At 37.2% G+C, this 19595-nt stretch overlaps 1 non-coding gene across 1 annotated transcript; it reads right to left on the minus strand.

Moving 5' to 3' along the window:
* Window positions 1-18274: 18274 nt before the first annotated feature.
* On the minus strand, window positions 18275-18438 carry LOC127211131 (U1 spliceosomal RNA). Its single transcript, XR_007833406.1, has one exon. It is a non-coding gene; the product is annotated as a U1 spliceosomal RNA (small nuclear RNA).
* Between the last annotated feature and the right edge of the window lie 1157 nt (window positions 18439-19595).

The following is a 19595-nucleotide window of genomic DNA, read 5'->3' on the forward strand; positions in this document are numbered from 1 at the left end:
AAGATCTCCAGTGAGAAAAATATTGGATAAACTATATACAATATATTAGTACAATAAATAAATTTGCTGCAAGACCCGGCTTTCACAAATAACAAATGCCATGTTACTGTAACAACATGAATGAAATTCATCGATGAGATAGTGAGCAAAGAAAGTCATATATACAGAAGAACATCCTTTAAAATTATATATACCTGGAATTCAAGAGTAGATGAATTTGCTTCATAATCAAAAACAGGCATAGTTGTTTCTCAAATTGATAAAAACTGATATTCCCAAAAGATCAGAAACTGTCCAGATTTATCCAGTTACCTTATACCTTCATAGGAATAGTGTAGAATTGTACATATAGATACATCAAAATTAAATTGTTAATATCTGTAGTTCAATGCATAATTTTCCTGGAAAATTGACTGAGAAGAATAAATGGAAACAAACTATGAAAGAATATTAAGCATGAACATTGCTTCTTTTTTAGCTGAACCATGGATGTCTGATATTGATTGTGCTCTTGTTTACTTTGCACATGATTTAAATTTTCCATGCTAAAATGTTTTAAAAGATTAAAGCATGTAATTTTGACAGTGGAGGGCATGTGTGTTTATCAGACTAGTCAGCAGTGATAATTATTACAGAAAATCAAGGCCATGGAAAGTTACTTTTATGAAGAATAAAACTGGAAGCCTAAGATAAAAGGCCATGCAAAATGATTAGCTATTATTTAACAGTAGTAAGAAATCAAGAAAAACATCAATGTGTGAGTTAGGAGTCAGAAAGGTTTACATATTAGAGAGACAATGGTTGCATTTTTGTTCTTTATTGTCTTTGTTACATTATGCAAAGCTATTAACCTTTTGAGCTTCAGTTTATTCAATTGTAAAATGAGCTTAATTATCTCTACCTTAAAAGGTATCAAGAAAAATATGGAAGTCTTAACATAGAATAATCAATTAGCATACTGAATATAATTAGTAGACATTAAAGAAATTTTGTCTTCTTTCCTTAATGCATCCTTCAGCCCTATCCCTTGTCTTTGTAAAGAAATAATAAAAATGGGCAGATTGCTGGAGCTCACAGCAATAGAGTCCCTATTGAGTGAGTGAGTAAGAAAGAGAGAGAAAGAGAGAGAGAGACAGAGAGAGACAGACAGAAACAGAGAGACAGAGAGACAGACAGAGACAGACAGAGACAGAGAAAGACAGACAGACAGAGACAGAGACAGACAGAGACAGACAGAGACAGAGAGATAGAGACAAGCACCTTTGTAGCTTCCATCTGTCTTTCTCCATATGTATACACACACACACACACACACACACACACAGAGAGAGAGAGAGAGAGAGAGAGAGAGAGAGAGAGAGAGAGAGAGAGAGTTGGATTCACCAAAAATTGAATTTACATTCAGAATGGAATTCTGCACAACTATTATAGGCATAAAGTTATTGTGTAGCTTAAAATCTAATTTCCAGTTGAAATGTTGTATTAACACTGCTGCCCAATTGTCCCCCTGTTATTTCAATAAATCAGTTTATAGCCAATCCATGAGCAGCAGAGAGAGCAGGGCTGGCTTTCCTGTCTGCTAGGGGAAGAGGAGTTAGAAGAGGAAGCAGGGGATTCAGTCATGTTTAAAAATGCAAAGAAGATCTGGAGGAAGGAGCTGGAGCCAAGGAAAGCTACAAAGTGCAAGTATCACTAAGATGTTTACTGGGAGTAAGACCAAATAGCACAGAAGGTTAAGAACAGACCTAAGCTGCTCAGATTGTGAGGAGAAGCTTTGTCAAGATTTGCCGTTTCTCCCAGGAAAGGTCAATGCAAGGATTCAATGAAGACATGCAATACAAGCACAGCATGAGCCTAAGTTCCCAGGTCCCTTCACTGATGTTGTCACCACCAACCTAAAGCTTAGCAACCTGACAGACTGAAATGTGTGTTTTAACATGAAGACCACATTTGAAGTCATTTCCATGAGGAAGTTCACTGATGTTCATTATCTTCTTTGAGGTAGGGTGTTGCCAGGAGTTAACCTATCTTATTGTCAAATAATTCTTTTTTTTAAATACTTTTATTGAAAAATAAAATCATTCATATTACATCTCAACTGCTATCCCATCCCGTGTATCCTCCCATTCCTCCCTCCCTCCCGCTTTCACCCCATTCCCTTCCCTATGACTATGACTAATGGGGACCTCTTCCCCTTGAATATGATGCTAGGGTATCAAGTTACTTCCTGGTACCCTGCTATCCTTCATCTGAGTGCCATCAGGCCTCCCCATCAAGGGGACATGGCCAAATAAGGGGCACCAGAGTTCGTGTGGAAGTCAGTCCCCAGTCTCCACTTAACTGTGGAGAATATTCTGTCCCTTGGCTAGGTATGGGTAGGGGTTTGATGATGACTGCACATCCAGGAAAATGGGATAGTGGTGAGGACATCCTAAGGTAAGAGAAATATAGGAGATAGGGAAATAGATGGATCCAGAGGGTTCTAGAAACCTACAAGAAGAACACTATGATGGGCAGATGTGGGCCCAGGGGTTCTGCTTGATCTACGGTGTCAAATGATTCTTCAAACAATAAAACAACTGTAAATGCCATATTCTGTAGGACATTAAGGTTTTTGAAGACCTTATCTATTTTATCTTATCTATCTATAGAATCATATCTGTTACACCTAGGATGTATATTCTGTGATAAAAATAGACTGGTAGTTGACATGACCATGATTTGATCAAATAATATTTAACTTTTATGATTTACTATCCTAAACAGCCTGCAATAGCACTTTCAATGTATTGGAAGTAAATCTTATATTCTACTTGAGTTGTATGGGTACAATGTATCATATTAGAGTATATATATTTTTGTTTGTTTGTTTGTTTGAAGAATAATCTTAAATTTGAATTCTATATCAATGTATCAAAATTAAACTTATTTTGCATCAACATACAAAATTCTATACCAATGAATTAAAAATAACCTTGTGAGCAACAATTAAGGCCTTAGGTTGAAGAGTAGACTCAGTAGTCTACTTTTTGTCCTATCAACCCTATATATTTTTATATTTCTCCTTCTTTCTTTTCAACCATTATCTCCAAACCTAAGAAAGAAAGATAAAGGAAAAGAGAGACATCCCTGAGTCTAACCTCATTTTCTCTCTGAATAAGACCAATAATAACTTGTAAGCAACTCCCAATGAAAATAAACATCGATAGTCCAAGAAAGCAACTAAAACCCCACTCTATCCCACTCAAGGGAAATGGTAGTCATTCTTTTATGGTTTCTTCCTGCTGATTTGGGACAGATAATTCCAGCCACTGGGCAAAATGTCCTTATTTCAGCTACAGACAAAATTGTGCCTAAAAACAGGAAAGCTTGAATGCAGGCAGAGTCCGTGGCCAAACTGCCAAGACAGGGTAAGCAAATATGTAACAGTTCCTGCCTCATAAATATGTCTATCAGATATAATGATCCAGAAAGCTGAAGATAAGGCTCCAACATTATATATAGAGAGTTTTGGGTGACTGTTCAGGCAACAAACTGTCCCTATCATTTTCACATTTTGAAAACTGCTTACCTATACTTCCTGTCTATTCAGATAATTAATTTTATTCCACAAATCTCTGATGGAGTTGAAGACTATATAGTTTAGTTTTACAATTAAGCTTAGTTGTTTAGGGGTTAATATGTTTTTAGATCTAGGTAAATGTTTTAAATTGATAGAGATGAGATATGAGACATTGATTTACATTCAGAATTTTAGACTCAGCAAGATAGGAAATATGTTTTCTTTAAGATTGCCCAATACAAATAGCCAAAACACTATGAATGTAACATTAATATAAATCCTGATTGTTTCATGGCTTTTCTTGCTGTATATAGTTAATTTTACATATGTGTAATAATAAAAATGTATATGTAAAAAATAAAATAAATAAAGTGAAGACCACAGCACCATGCAGGTGCTGTGAGTAGATCAACAGTGGGATCACTGATGCCAGGGCGACTATCAATGTATCTGTGATGTGCCAGCATTTCATTTATAATGCCAATGAGAAAAGTAACTACAGTGTGTCTTGAAGTGACCAGAGGTATAAGATTCGTGGTTTTCACATTCTAAAAAAATGTAATGTCTAATATTGAACACATCAAAAGCAACTTTTTAAAATTAAGAGCTGGTCACTCTTACCCAGGCATTCTTGTTGCCTCTAGAGTACTGTGCCACACACCACTGTCCATTTATTCTAGCTTTCTTTACTGTCACAAGTGTTTAAGCACTTATACTATGATTACAACCATCCTTGCTTTATTTTGCCTCTTGTTTTTGTTTTTAATTTCATGAGAAGTTGTTTTCCATTTGTACTCAACCTGTAAACATAAGCAAGCACAGCAAAAGTACCTAACTTCATCACTCCATAGGTAGGAATGAGCTGTTTCTTGGGGACAAACTGCTAGGTTGTCTCAGGAAGGTGAGCTGGAGCTCATCTGGAGAGAAAATAGGATTCTTATGACTCCTGAAGGCTTAAGGACAGATCCCATCCTGTCTGGAAAGTTTTTCTTCTCTTGGGCACAACAGACATCCTGGGAGTGGGTTTGTGCCTGTTGTCTGCAGGCCAGACTACATGTAACAGAAATCCTTTTGCCTATAGCAGGCGACTATTTTGGAAGGAATCAGGAAACTGCTGTGATCTACATGATATAGGTTCTGAGTCCCTGGGATTCTGAGAAATGGTGGAGGTTAGGTTTCTGTCTCCTCATGGCCATCTGCTCTGCGTATGCTCAGGTAGGCATTCTAGGATATTAGCAGATGTGCTGCCATCTTAGGGTCTAGTTTGTGACTTAAAAGTAATGTAATTTCATTGCAATCCTTACATTGCTATATAATTGTTCTAGTATATTATTACTCTGCCAGATTTTTATTTTTAAAAAATCCTATAACAAAACTAAAGCAACTACAGTTATTGATATAAGATTTAGTTAGTGTACAAGCCTTTATAACACATTTTACTTGGTCTTTTACTTTTTGGCATTATTTAAATATTTAAAGAATTTAAGTTATTTAAATTATTTAAATTAAAGTTAATCAATTCCTTGATCTTTAATTATCTAGTGATTATTTAGCATGATTTCTAGCTTATGCTAAGTATACATTATGTAACACAATTTATTGCAGGTAAAGCTAGAAGCTGTCATCACAAAGGACAACCAGTTTCTAAATTTTATAATATATGGATACAAATGAGCAGTGTCACATTCAATCTGTCTGTAACTTGTTTTCCTAGGTTTCTCCAATCTGTGAGTCAATAAGGACTCACATTGACAGCTTACCTCTAAAGCAGATAAAAAAATCATTAAGAATCAACAAAGTCCCTGCCTAGTATTTCAGTGTTGCACACCTTCCTTTGAACAAGACTGCTCTCTCCAAATGCTGCTAACCTTTGCCTTTCTTAACTGGACCTACATAGATGCATTACTTCCCAACTACACTGGACTCTTCTCTGATGAGCTGTCATTCGGACAAATGTGGGTGACACAAGGAAAAGGTGGCAGGCTGAACTGGGACAGAACAGAATGTCAGAGCAGGAAGAAAGCAAGTTTCTAAATCTTTCAGAAAGTACAGTTGTACTGGTTATGTTTGCCCACCTTGCTTCCACTATAAACCGACTAGTGTACAGTAATTCAACCATGTATGGAAGAAGTGGGACCAAGCCTGGCAAAGAAATAATTCTTCCAATAGATTGATTTTGTTTATGTGAATGACTGCTTTGATTCAGGTAAATATATACACTTCATGCATGCCTACTGTCCGTAAATGTCAGAAGAAGGCATCAGATCTCCTGCAATGGGATTATGGAGGATTAAAACCCACCATGCATGTGATGGCGACTAAAGACAGGCTCTCTGCAAGGATGACAATAATTTTAACTTCCCAGCCAACTCTTCACTCAACAGAAGGAGCAATTTTAAAAAGGCTTATAAAAATGTTATGCTTTTAACTCTCCAAATACTGTGATGGTTTTGCAGAAATAGAAAAAAAAATGAAGGTTGGAGAAAAGGTTTGGTTGTTAAGAACACAATTCTAGGGGAACTGGTTTTGATACCCAATTTGGCTCACAGAATCGGAATTTCAGTTTCAAGAGATCTAATGTTCTCTTCTTGCCTCTGTGAGCACCACTTGTACAAGTGGTACACAGATGTGCATGCAGGCAAAACATCTATTTACATAACATAAAATTAAAGAAAGTAGGCAAAGGCAGGTGGAGTAATTTCCTTTCTGTATTGTATTATTTTTTAATCATTGTTTTTCTCCTTATTTTTTCTAGAAGATAGTCATTGTGTGTGTGTGGGGGGGTGTGTTTCACTCTTACTTTTCTTCAGTGACCTACTATCATCTAAAGAAAACTATTTTCTCTGCTTTCAGCCTCCTTGAGTTGCATGTGGTAATTTGTTGAGGCCTCTCAGACTTTCCCCAGTCCACTGTGGTATGTCCACTGCTCCTTTCCTAGTACAGCTCAGGTTTAGTTGTATGCAGTAGTTTCTAGGAGTCCTAGGAGATACAAACACATAGCAAACTTCCTGGTCTTGCAGCCCTTCCAGTCGTTCTTCCTCCATTTCTGCAACACTTCCTGAGCCTGGGGTGTGGGAGTTGTCTTGCAGATGTTTCTGTGAGTACTGGGCTCCACATCTGTTGATTTTGATTGGCTCTGTTTCTATGGTCTCAGTAGGTACAAAACCATAGTTTAAACAACAAATTTTATCTGAACTAAAATTACTCTCCCCAGGAGTCTAAGGCCACCTAACATAAAACCCCAACAGCTGGTATTAAAATCCCTCTTTTGTGTTGTTGGTCAGGGTTATCCAAGACATTATCCAAACTTTAGGGACTGCTTCTATAGTTCTTCACTGTCCCAGAATCTGAAGTGAACGTTAAGTCCCTATTGCTGAAGCCACTGTGCACTTCAGAAGCAGTGCCTGCAGACTTCTGAGTTGGAATTTATCTGAATGCATCTTCCCAGAGGACTAGATTTCATATCACCAGAAGGCATCATGTAAACCTCCAACAGAGGGAATCACACTACAGTCCTACCCATCTATGAAGCTTCTGAACAACAATAGTGACCAAAGGACACAGTAGTGGTACAGACAACCTGACATTACCAACAGCTCTCTATTTAGACATAAGGAAGTTGGAATTTTGTCAGGGTTAAAAATTTACACAATTACCAGGGGCAAATGAAGTCATGGATCTTGGAGAAGAACCTATAAATGCCACTTTATTGAACCAGTATAATCTCCAACTATATTCTGAATATAATATGCTTATTTCACAAGTCACTGTAGTCCTTTCCGTCACCAAGCTGTGACACTTATTTTGTGTATGGTGCTCAATGTTGACCCAAACTGTGAAAGAATGCTGTTTTATTTTGGATGAGATTACCAACAGCTTGATTTCCACCTAGCATCTTGCAATATTCCACTGTAGTGCCAGTGCAACAGGAGGTTAATATTTGAATACTGTTTTGAATATAGATTAACACAAACACCAAAAAACCTGCTAATTCCTTTAGAAAGTTCACTTTTCCTTTAGCATAGCTATTATTTATGTATATTTTGTTACTACAGAATAATTGTATGTTATACTGACTTTCTTCGGATACAATATTTGCATGAGTACATCGAAGGACAAAACTATTATACCTGATATAGCTTAACAACCCTTTTTATAACTGTATTTTACATTATTTCCTCTGTTTTTGAGCAATAAACATTGTAAAGATATTGGAGAAGAAGGCTGCACAGATAACCTAGCATTTAAGAACACTAGTTACTCTTCCAGAGGACCTGATTTGATCCCAGCCTTAGCAGCCTACAATGTCTGTAACTCTGGTCCCAGAAGATCTGATGCACTCTTTTGTCATCCAAGTGTACCACATTTATGTTGTACATTCAAACAAAATACATATATACACATAATACTAAAAAGAATAACTGAAAGTGCTGTACTTCTCTTTTAATTTTCTTTAAGTATTAACACATAAGTCAATATTTCTAATATGTTAGTTTCACAGTAGTAATTTATTTTTGGAAGAATGTTCAATGCAGTTTAGTAGCAATTAATTAATATACTTGAAAATTCATACTTATTTGATATCTTTGAATACATGAATAGTGAAAGAAGATTCCAAATAAGATTTCCTCAGTGATAGTTCACAAGAGTGAAACAAATACTGACAAGAGAACTTGGTCAATACTGTAGCTTACTGTGATGGTTGTTAATTCCAGTTGTCAACATGATTGGAATAAAGAATCTCCAGAGAACCTGCAAACCATTATTTCTGGGTATCTGTGACAGTATTTGAAAGTGTTTTTAGAAGTGATTGCTATGTATAAAAGGAATCAATAAGAGAGATGGATGCTTAAAGGAGGCACAGATAACTTCCTAAATACCTAGGGAATTGGTTAGAATACAAAAAAGCAAATGATAGAGCTTTTGAGTCCAGAACTCACCTATAACCAAGAACTCTCTCGCTTATGTGGCTTTCAGCCTCATATGGAATTATGTGCTGGATTTTTTTTTTGTTTCTGAATTGCTAGAGATTTTTATTTGCACTACTTTGAAAATCTGAGGGTGTCCAGCTTTTGGAGAACTTTTCCAGTTGCATGAAGTAAGACCTCCATTAGTTCTCTCCTTTCTCTAATCTCTCTTCTCTTCTCTGTTAATCTCTCTCTTTCTCTCCCCTATTGCTTATTTGTGCTTTCAATTTTAAGAGTGCTTACTTATAAAACTTTTGAAAAGTAATAACTCAGCTACAAATAAAGGTTTTCATCCAAATGACATTACCCTCCCACAAATGAATCAACCTTAAATTTACTCACTTGAATTGCAATATCACTCAGTGCTCTACTCAGGAAATAAACAGAGGTTGTGGACAAACTTATGATTAAAACAATATGCAACATCAGAAGTTTAAAAAGCTATTTTAGATTTTTATTTCCATGACAAAATACCTGCCAGGGCTCCTGACTGTAGAACTTTCTGACTCCATCATTTCTAGGTGTATCATAAGTCAGTGAAAGGATGCAGTCAGTTAGAAGGATGCCTCAAAGTGAAAGTGCTCACCTTGTATAAGCTGAGATATAGATTCAGAAAGGAAGAAGAAAGTATTAGCCTTATTCTAAAAAGACAACCAGTGACATATTAACTATGTTATTCTTCCAAATAATCTACTCAGATAAGAACTCAAACAGATTAATTATTTGTGAATGTTCATATGCTGACATGTTTATGACACAATTGACTCTTAATACTGCCATTGATGAGGATGAAGGCTTCAACTTGTGAATCATTTAGGAGGACCTTGCAAATTCACACATAATATTTACTGTGCTAGAGTTTTCACAGGTAGAACAAAGAAAATCAACATCAAAGCAAGTCTTGTAAATGTTTAATAATATTAATTAAACAAAAATATAATGACAGAGAAAAGAAACTAGGAATACTGGGAAGAAGACAGATTGATATTTTAAAACAGATAATCTGACTACTAAATAATTGTGCAATAGAAAGTGTGAAATGTCTTTACAGATGAAAAATTATATTCATTGATACCTGAAAAAAATCAGCAGAGATATCATGAGATTAAGCAGGAACATAAGAATTTGTATGAATATTTTGTAAGAGTTCCCCAAAAGTGAATATCTGAGAAGTAGAAATATATATTAATATAGTACGTAAAATTATTTTATGGTAGAGAAATAATATGGATCTTTAGCTCTAGTAATCATCTCTGACTTAAGTAATGGAAAGAACATCAAACAAATTCCTAGTTAATATACTGATCTGGAATCTTGAATAGATATCAATAATGTTATTACATAAAGAGTTCAATTTTGCATATGCATATCAAGATTTTTGTTGAAGGGTTATTAATATTTAATTTTGATTCATATTAGTAGTAACACAGTGGTTACTCTTTAGCCAATTGTTTACCCAAATAACTACACAGAGAGATTAGAATTTATTTAATTAGCTTAAAGCATAATACTGAGCAATATTTACTTTGTCCTAAACCTCCAAGGTATATAGCATCCTTCCCTCCATATTTCCCATATTGTACTTGCTTTTTAGTAATCTTCGAAGTCCAGTTCATTTCCCCTGATGTCTCTCCTCCTGGATCTATTTCCTACTTCCTATCTCTTTTTCTTCCCTTTGCTGGACATGGGCATCCCACCCTATTTTCTGTATTTCTTAGCATTGTTTGGTTAGTTCTTTTCTTTGCACAACAGAGAAAAAATGGTGGTCATGTTTACAAAAACATGAGACAGGGGATACTTAGAATAAACATCACAATGCAATGTCTGGATTGAAATCATATAGTGGGGTAGATAAATCAGAATTTGAATGAACAAGTGTAAACTGTTCACAGTCCACAAAACATTATGCCAATAGATTTTCCTTTCAACCTATGTATACAACAAACTGGCCCATTCAGAGTCCATAGACAGCAAAATCTCTCCTTAGCTTTAAGTTTATGATGAATAATAAAGGGTACTGGTATTTGGAAACTGAGATGGATTTAACCAAAATTTTTATTAAAAGTAAGAGTACATTTTGGAAGCTGCTAACCCACACTGCTGGTTCACTCAGGAATTTAAGTTTTATTCTTTCTCAAGTCTATAGGGGCATTGAAGACAAGATAGTCTAGTTTTACAGCTCGTTTAGTTGGTTAGGGGACAAGATCATTTTAGATCAAGATGAAGAAGTTAAGCTATTAGAGTTGAGATAGGATAGATATTGAATTTCATTCGGAAACTTAGACCCAGCAAGACAGGAAAGACACTTACTTCAAATGAGTCAAATGCAGATGGCCAATTCATTATGAATGTAACATATATAGAACTCATTATTCTCATGATTGTCACATGGTTTTCCTTGCTGTATGTAGTTTGTTTTATACACGTGTAATAAAATAAAAGTATAATTAAAAATTTTAAAAAAGAGCAGCAGCAGCGGCACCAGCAGCACCAGCGTCAGCAGCAGCGGTGGCTGAGGTTTGCAGTTCATAGCCTTCCGGTGGAGGTGATTGGTATGGTGGCCAGTGGGAGTTGCTGCGAAAGAGGGGACTCTGGGCAGGATTTGGGTCGCATGGTGTCTTGGGACCCAGACTGGACTCGGCGGACAGTTCGGCCCCAGAGTCCCGGGTTCTGGCTCAGCCCAGCAAGCAATTCTGCCCGGGGCACTGACTCAGCAGAGCCACAGTTCCCCTGCTGTGACACAGGCTGGGCGGAGCACTCAGTTCCACCCTAGGCACCACCTCAGCTTAGTGGCAGTACCCCTGCGGTGACACAGTCTGGGCAGAGTGGTTGGTTCCACCACAGGAGCTAATTCAGTGCAGCTGCAGTTCTCTTGCTGTGACGCAGGCTGGGCGAACTGCTCAGTTCCACTGGAAGCCCTAGCTCAGCGCAGCCGCAGTTATCTTGCTGTGAAGCAGACTGGGCGGAGAGCTCAGTTCCACCTGCTCTAAAAAAATCAGTTCAAGATATGAAAATGAAAATCGATTCAATCATAAACACACAGACAGAAGAAAACAAGAACATGAGACCTCAGAGAAGAAGGCGAGAAACACAGAGGTGAGCTTTTCTAACAGAATTCAAGAGATGTAAGAACGAATCTCAGGTCTAGAAGATACAATCACAGATCTTGAAGCAACCATATAAGAAAATGCCAAATCTGGAAAACTCCTGACACAAAACATCCAAGAGATTAAGGACACCATGAAAAGAAGACATTTGAGGATAATAGGCATTGAAGAAAGAGAAGATATCAGACTCCAAGGCCCAGAAACTATTCTCAACAAATTCTAGAAGAAAATTTCCCCAATCTAAAGAAAGAGATGCCTATAAACATACAAGAGGCCTACAGAACACCAAATAGAATTGACCAGAAAAGAAAAATTGCCTGTCACATAATAATCAAAACACAAATCATACAGAACAAAGAAAAAATATTAAAAGCTGCAAGGGAAAAGGGCCAAATATTTAATGGTAAACCTATCAGAATTACACCCGACTTCTCAGCAGAGACCATAAAAGCCAGAAGGGCCTGGACAGAGATCCTGCAAACCCTAAGAGACCACAGATGGCAGGCCAGACTACTTTACCCAGAAAAACTATCAATAACCATTGATGGAGAAAACAAAATATTCCAAGACAAAAACAAATTCAAACAGTACCTGTTCAGAAATCCAGCTTTACAGAAGGTACTAGAAGGAAAACGCCATCCCAAAGGGTCAAGCTACAACCAGAACTACTCAGGAAATAGATAACTATTGATGGCAAAAATACAACTACACAAACGCTCAACTGGAAACATCAAAGTTAAGTCTCTTAACAGTCACTGGTCATTAATATCTCTCAACATCAATGGTCTCAATTTTCCAATAAAAAGACACAGACTAACTGAATGAGTGCATAAACAAGATCCAACATTCTTCTGCATTCAAGAAACACATCTCACCCATAATGATAGGCATTACCTGAGGGTAAAGGGTTGGAAAAAATATTCCAAGTAAATGGTCAAAGAAGCAAGCAGGTATAGCCATTTTAGTATCGAACAAAATAGACTGTCAACCAAAATTAATAAAAAGGGATGAGGAAGGACACTTCATACTCATCAAAGGTAAAGTCAACCAAGATGACATCGCAATTCTGAACATCTATGCTCCCAATACAAGGGCACCCACATTTGTAAAAGATCTCGTAAAAAAAGCTTAAACCACACATCGATCCCCACACAATAATAGTGGGAGACTTCAACACCCCACTCTCACTGAAGGATAAGTCATGAAACAGAAACTAAGCCGAGAAATAACATCATTAACCAATGCCATGGGTCAAATGGATCTAACAGATATCTATAGAACCTTTCACCCAAACAAGAAAGAATACACCTTCTCTGCACCCCATGGAACCTTCTCCAAAATTGATCACATCGAAGGTCCCAAAGCAAGCCTCAATAGATACAAGAGGATTGAAATAATACCTTGTATCCTATCAGATCACCATGCTCTTAGGCTGCAATTCAACAACAACAGAAATAACAAAAAGCCTACACGTACATGGAAACTAAACAACTCTCTGCTAAATGAGACCTGGGTCAGGGAAGAAATAAAGAAAGAAATTAAGGAGTTCAATTCTGAACTTCATATGGAAAAACAAAAAACTCAGAATAGTTAAAACAATCTTGTACACTAAAGGTGCTCCAGAGGAATCGCCATACCTGATCTCAAACTGTACTATAAAGCAATAGTAATTAAAACAGAATGGTACTGGCTCAGCAACAAGCTGGGTGATCAGTGGAATCGAATCGAAGACCCAGATATGAATCCACACACATATGGTCATTTGATTTTTGACAAAGAAGCCAAATCCATTCAATGGGAAAAGGATAGCATCTTCAATAAATGGTGCTGGTCTAACTGGAGGTCTATGTGTAAAACAAATGCAACTGGACCCCTATTTGTCACCTTGCACAAAACTCAAATCCAAGTGGATTAAAGACCTCAACCTAAAACCAGAGACACTAAGTCACTTAGAAGAAAAAGTGGGGAAGAACCTGGAACATATTGGCACAGGAGACAACTTCCTGAACAGAACACCAATCGCCCAGGCCTTAATGTCAACCATTAATAAATGGGACCTCAAGAGGCTGAGAAGCTTCTGTAAGGCAGGAGACACTGTCAAGAGAACAAAGCGACAGCCTACAGACTGGGAAGAGATCTTCACCAACCCTACATCTGACAAAGGTCTAATATCCAAAATATATAAAGAACTGAAGAAATTAAACACCACCAAACCAAATAACCCAATTGAAAAATGGGGCTTGGAACTAAACAGAGAATTCTCAACAGAGGAATATCAAGTGGCTGAGAAACACTTAAAGAAATGCTCAACCTCCTTAGTCATCAGGGAAATGCAAATCAAAACAACTCTGAGATTCAACTTACACCCATCAGAATGGCTAAGATCAAAAACTCAAGTGACACCACATGCTAGCGAGGATGTGGACAGAGAGGAACACTCCTTCATTGCTGGTGGGAATGCAAACTAGTACAGCCACTTTGGAAATCTATCTGGTGCTATCTCAGAAAAATGGGAATAGGGCTTCCTCAAGACCAAGCTATCCCACTCCTTGGAATATACCCAGAAGATGCTCCAGCACACAACAAGAAAATTTGCTCAACCATGTTCATAGCAGCCTTATTCATAATAGCCAGATCATGGAAACAGCCTAAGTGTCCCTCAGTAGAAGAGTGGATAAAGAAACTGTGGTACATATACACTATGGAATACTACTCAGCTATTAAAAACAAGGAATTCCCGAAATTTGTGGACAAATGGATTGAGCTAGAAATGATCATAATGAGTGAGTAAACCCAGAAGCAGAGAGACTCAAATGGTATATACTCACTTATATCTGCATGCTATCCCAAGGGGCATGTCCCATGAAAGCCTTCCCTTGCCAGGAAACTGGGACAGAGAGGAGGACATCCTGTTGGGACTCTAGATGTGAGAAGCATGGGAGAATGGCAAAGTAGAATGATCCAAAGGGTCCTAGAAATCTACAAGTAGAACATTATGATAGGCAGATTTGGGCCCAGGGGTCCCACTCAAACTAAGGCACCAGCCAAGGACAATGCAGGCGGTAAAGTTTTAACCCCTGCCTAGATCTAGCCAATGAACAGGACATTCTCCACAGTTGAGATGAGAATGGAGTATGACTTTCACATGGACTCTGGTGCGTTATATTTGACCATGTCCCCTGGAGGGGAGACCTGGTGGCACTCAGAGGAAGGACAGCAGGTTACCAAGAAGAGACTTGATACCCTATGAGCATATACAGGGGGAGGTAATCCCCCTCAGGAACAGTCCTAGGGGAGGGGAATAAGGGGAAAATGGGAGGGAGGGAAGAATGGGAGGATACAAAGGATGGGATAAAAATTGAGATGTAACAAGAATAAATTAATAAAAAAATTTTTTAAAAATTAAAACACAACTTCCCTGTAACATTAAAAATAAAAGTAAGAGTAGTTTTTATATTAATGGATGACAGCATATGTCACTTGTAGAACGTCTCTGAATAAGACCAAAATTGATGTACACCAATAGGATGGAAAGTATAAAAAAAAAAAAAAAAGAAGAAGAAGAAGGCTTTGTTCAAAATATGTATACTAGTGTATCAATTTAATTGTACTGCTATTTTTAGCAACAATTGTAAAATAAATAATTTCATGGGAATAGTAAGTAAATTTACATCACTAAGCATTATCCAGGCCAGATACCTGTAGATGAGTGTGATGCTTTTCTGGTGTTGTCTGAATCCAAAGGACATTCAGTGTGATCGAGATGCTTCTCCAGAACTAAGCTTTCATCATTGTTCAAGCTTCTTAGCATTGACTACTCAGCCTTCAGGTGAGCTGCTCTATGGAGGATGTCATAGGAGCCAACCTTGGTCCCATTCAGGGAACCTCTGCATGCTTTTGTGTGTCCCATCATGAAATCAAGGAGTTCATATTCAAGGATAAGTTTTGACAAATGAAGTTTGTCAAATGAGTACCAAATGAGTACAAATTAGTACCAAAAACATTGCTCTTATTATTTACACATTTTGTAGCTTTCGATCTGAATTGCTTCTTAACTGTCTCCAAGGAATAGATATTCTCTACAGGCTTTTCGTCATGAACCAGTGATTCATAAAATGGAGAAAAAATAGTAAGTAACACAAATAAAATAAAATAGATTTAAAAAAAAAGAAATAATAAGTGGCATCCAGAATGGGCTTAGAATCATGGAAAGTCTGATTTGTAATGCTTCATGTAGCATTGTATGAAGCAATATGTATACTGTTTTAGGATATCAGCAAAAGGTTTACTGTGGCTCCTGCTATTGGCTTCTCTCTTGCTTGGCTCCCAGTAGAAATGTTCTGTTTTTGCTTAGTCTTCTTCCTGTATTTCATTTCTAAAACAGTTGGGAGAATGATTGACCAGTTGGAAATGTTGTGAGTGGATATGGAGGAATATGAGAAACAAAAAAATGGATAGAATGAGAACACCAAAGGTGTTGCTTAATTCCCTCATTTTTGAAAGCATTGCAGATCTAGCTGTGCAGCTAAGCGTTTGTGGCGAGAGATGGAAGTGCTTGGGGAGTGCACAGTGATGCTGAGAAAGGGAGAACAGGGGGTTCAAACATGGTAACTGCGAGGGAGAGTTTCCAAAAATTGCTACTTTGCCCTCTTTCAGTGTCAAGCTCTCAAAGCCCCTGGGTAGGCTGGAGAGCCTGGAGAAGCAGAAGGGCACACAGGGTGAAAGGGTTGAAGATAAACAGCCAGTTTCAAGAGAAAGGGTTAATCCTGAGCAAACTGAGCTGCCAAAGGAGCTGCAGCGAGTGAAAAGATTACCACCATTAGTTTTCCCAGTAGCCACTAAAAGCCTAACATATCAAAATGCTCAGTGCTTCAATTGCACTAAATTCTGTCATTTGAAAAGAAATTGTAACCAACCCACTAAAAGCCTAAGAAGGCATAATTGTCTTTGCTTCAATTCTGAGAAGTATGGTATATTCCACCAGAAAAGTGAGATCGCCATTTCTGGTAGCACTAGGTTCTCAGCAAGCATGCCTAAATTTCTCAGGGTTTGAGGACACTGCCGTAAAAGAGGTCACTTGGCTAGTGAATGCAAGTCCAAGAGAGACATGTAAAGTAATCTCTTGACGTTAGGAACCTGCTTCGGAGTCCTAGCTTGATGGTTAGCAGCAAAAAGTACAAGCCATTCCAGACAAGAGCAGCTGAGAGTTACCAGGTTATGGGTGAAACTATTGACCCAAAATGTGTTTGGTTCCTTGATAATTTCCTTTTTAAAAAGCAACAACAGGTCTCATTTATATTAGAGAAAAATCCACTTTTTTCAGACTAAAAGGGGAAAGTGTAGTGGAAGTCTTGGTCTCTTAAAAACTCCGTTATGTTATATAAACATGCTTTTTGTTTTAATCCCAGGTGTGGGATATGGGGCTGATTCAGAATGCTGACAACAACAAACTACTTGCCTCCTGCCGGATTTGAGAGGGGCTCTCTGCCAGCTGCCAGCTGCAGATAGTTTAATTCTGAAGGGCTCTGGAGAAGGAATAAATGTCAGAGTCTGGGAGGAGGAGGGGTCTCTGAGAAAGGAGGAGGCTGCTGCATCTCACTGATGTTTCTAGTTGCTGTTGATGCAGTTTGATGAGAAGTTGGAAATATCCTGAAAGAAAGGTTGGAGTTGCCTCAAGGAATCAGAAGCAGCAGGAAGTAGCTAAAGGGAGCCATGCCTCTCTTTTCCATTACCTTTCTTCCTCTCCTACCTGGTGTTGGAAAGGATGGGGTGCAGGGAGAGAGACATTAGAGAACTGCAAATAAATATCACCTACATATATAATAAATTATAATAAATTGATATCAATCACCCATTTATTGTATAAAATTCAATTCAACCTTAATGTAGTTGAATATTTCTGGTGTCTTTGAGCACAGACAATACTTCCCAAGTTTTTGTCGATAAGTTTGCACCAAATGTTCTCTGATTCACCAGGAAAAGTGACCTTATTTTGTCCCGGAAGAAAGAACCATACATTTCCTCTATTCATGTAGAACGAGCCAATCTTATTAGTACTTGCTACTTAGAGATATTAGTGCATCTCTCATTCTTTGCACTTATTTCACTTTTTAAGTTAAAAATTAACTATAGAAAACTCCTTTAATACATTTACATACATATGAATAAACTAAGTTTTTTTATGGATTATAGCTGCCAAAGTATCTCTGCCTAGCCCTGATAATCAAAATGATGAGTTTGATGTTTAATGAGAAATCCTATCTCTATGAAATAGGAGGAGGCTGGTACAGCAGGATGCTTGACTTCTACCTCTGACTTTTTCATAAAGACACACACATGCACATGCACCTACACACACACACACACACACACACACACACACACACACACACTAGTAAGTGTGTAAGTAAATAAGTAAGTAAATAAATAAGATTTTATTAATAAATACAAGTTGTACACAATACAATGTACCATGATAATCTACAGGACATTATACAATTGTGTGAAGTACAAACTATTGGTCCAAAGTCAGCAGCAAAGTAGGTACATTGAGTTTACCTCATATCATTATATGAGGTAGATAAAAATAACTGAGCATGCTGTATGTGCTCACCAATCTTCCTTTCTCATTTAATTATAAGAGAAGAACCGAAAAGCAGTTCCCCACTGCTACAAATTGTGTAGTTGAGTTCCCTGCACTGGGGAAAGTTGCAGGGATCAGCATGTCCTGAGGGCAAAGAATAAGATTCACCCTAGGGAAACCACCTTCATAATATTTGAAATCTTCCTGCCAGGTAAGTATGTGCTCACTGAAATTAATTTTGATTTAGTAATAGAATTTTGAATTCTTTCAATAAAATGTCATGTACATGCATGTGGCCCAGATAATAAACCTTTACTTCTTATTTGTAAGTATTTTGTATATTTTACTTGGGTAGTTTCTTTTGTTCTTCAATCTGTTCTTTGACAGATTAGATATTGGACAGCAGGCAGGCTTAAAGGTTTGACCTTTTTCCACCTTTTGTTGTTTTTGATGGATGGCCTATATATAGTTGATGGCCCAGATATAGGTTAAGAGGTAACAGAGATCTAAAAGTACAAGTTATGATATGATAAATTTTCAAGATTGAAGAACAAATTACACTTGAAAGATGGCAGCATTATAATAGCAGGTGTGAGAAAATGAGTTCCATGTTCTATCGATAGATGATAGATGTATAATTTCACAAATAATGTAAAATAATTCTAATACCTTTGATGGGAGAGAAGAATGTGTGATTACTGACACAATAACACTGTGGCTTTGACAACTTTTCAGAAGGCTGATGGTTTATGTAAAAAAAATCTTTAAAACTTCAACAAAACCATTTTGTCACAGTTTGCAGCTTATTGGAAATTTCTTGATAATTCTATACATCAACAATGACAACTAACAATTAATAACATTTCCCCTCACTATAGACTCAAAGAAAAATACTGTCTACAACCAGCATTTAAGACCCCAGGCAATGCCATTGTTTTTCTTAAGATATCAATTGAGATTAACAAAGCAATGCAGGTTGATATGTTGGTATGCATCACTGAAGGAATACAAGAAAGACGCAGAGTCAGCTCCCATAACAATGAAGAGCTAAACAGATGCTGCAACACCAGTGTCTTCAAACAATGCTTTGCATTCCTACCCCTAGAGCAATACTACTTAAGGCTACTCAGTGTTATAACATTAAAGTTTGCAGATGACTTTAGTAGGTAATGTTTAAGTTTTTGAAATTTCTAAAGTTAAAAGGGTAAATATTGATTATTTTAGCATTATAGTATAATAGCAAATTATTGCAGTTTTAAATGTTGATTTATAATTTGCTGTTATAGCTTTACGATTATAGTCTCTTCTAACAATCTTAAGGGAAAATCCTCTATGAAATTATGAGTTTTGAAAATACTGTAGTTATGAATGTGGTT

Source organism: Acomys russatus, chromosome 28 (assembly GCF_903995435.1).
Source record: "Acomys russatus chromosome 28, mAcoRus1.1, whole genome shotgun sequence".
NCBI lineage: Eukaryota > Metazoa > Chordata > Mammalia > Rodentia > Muridae > Acomys > Acomys russatus.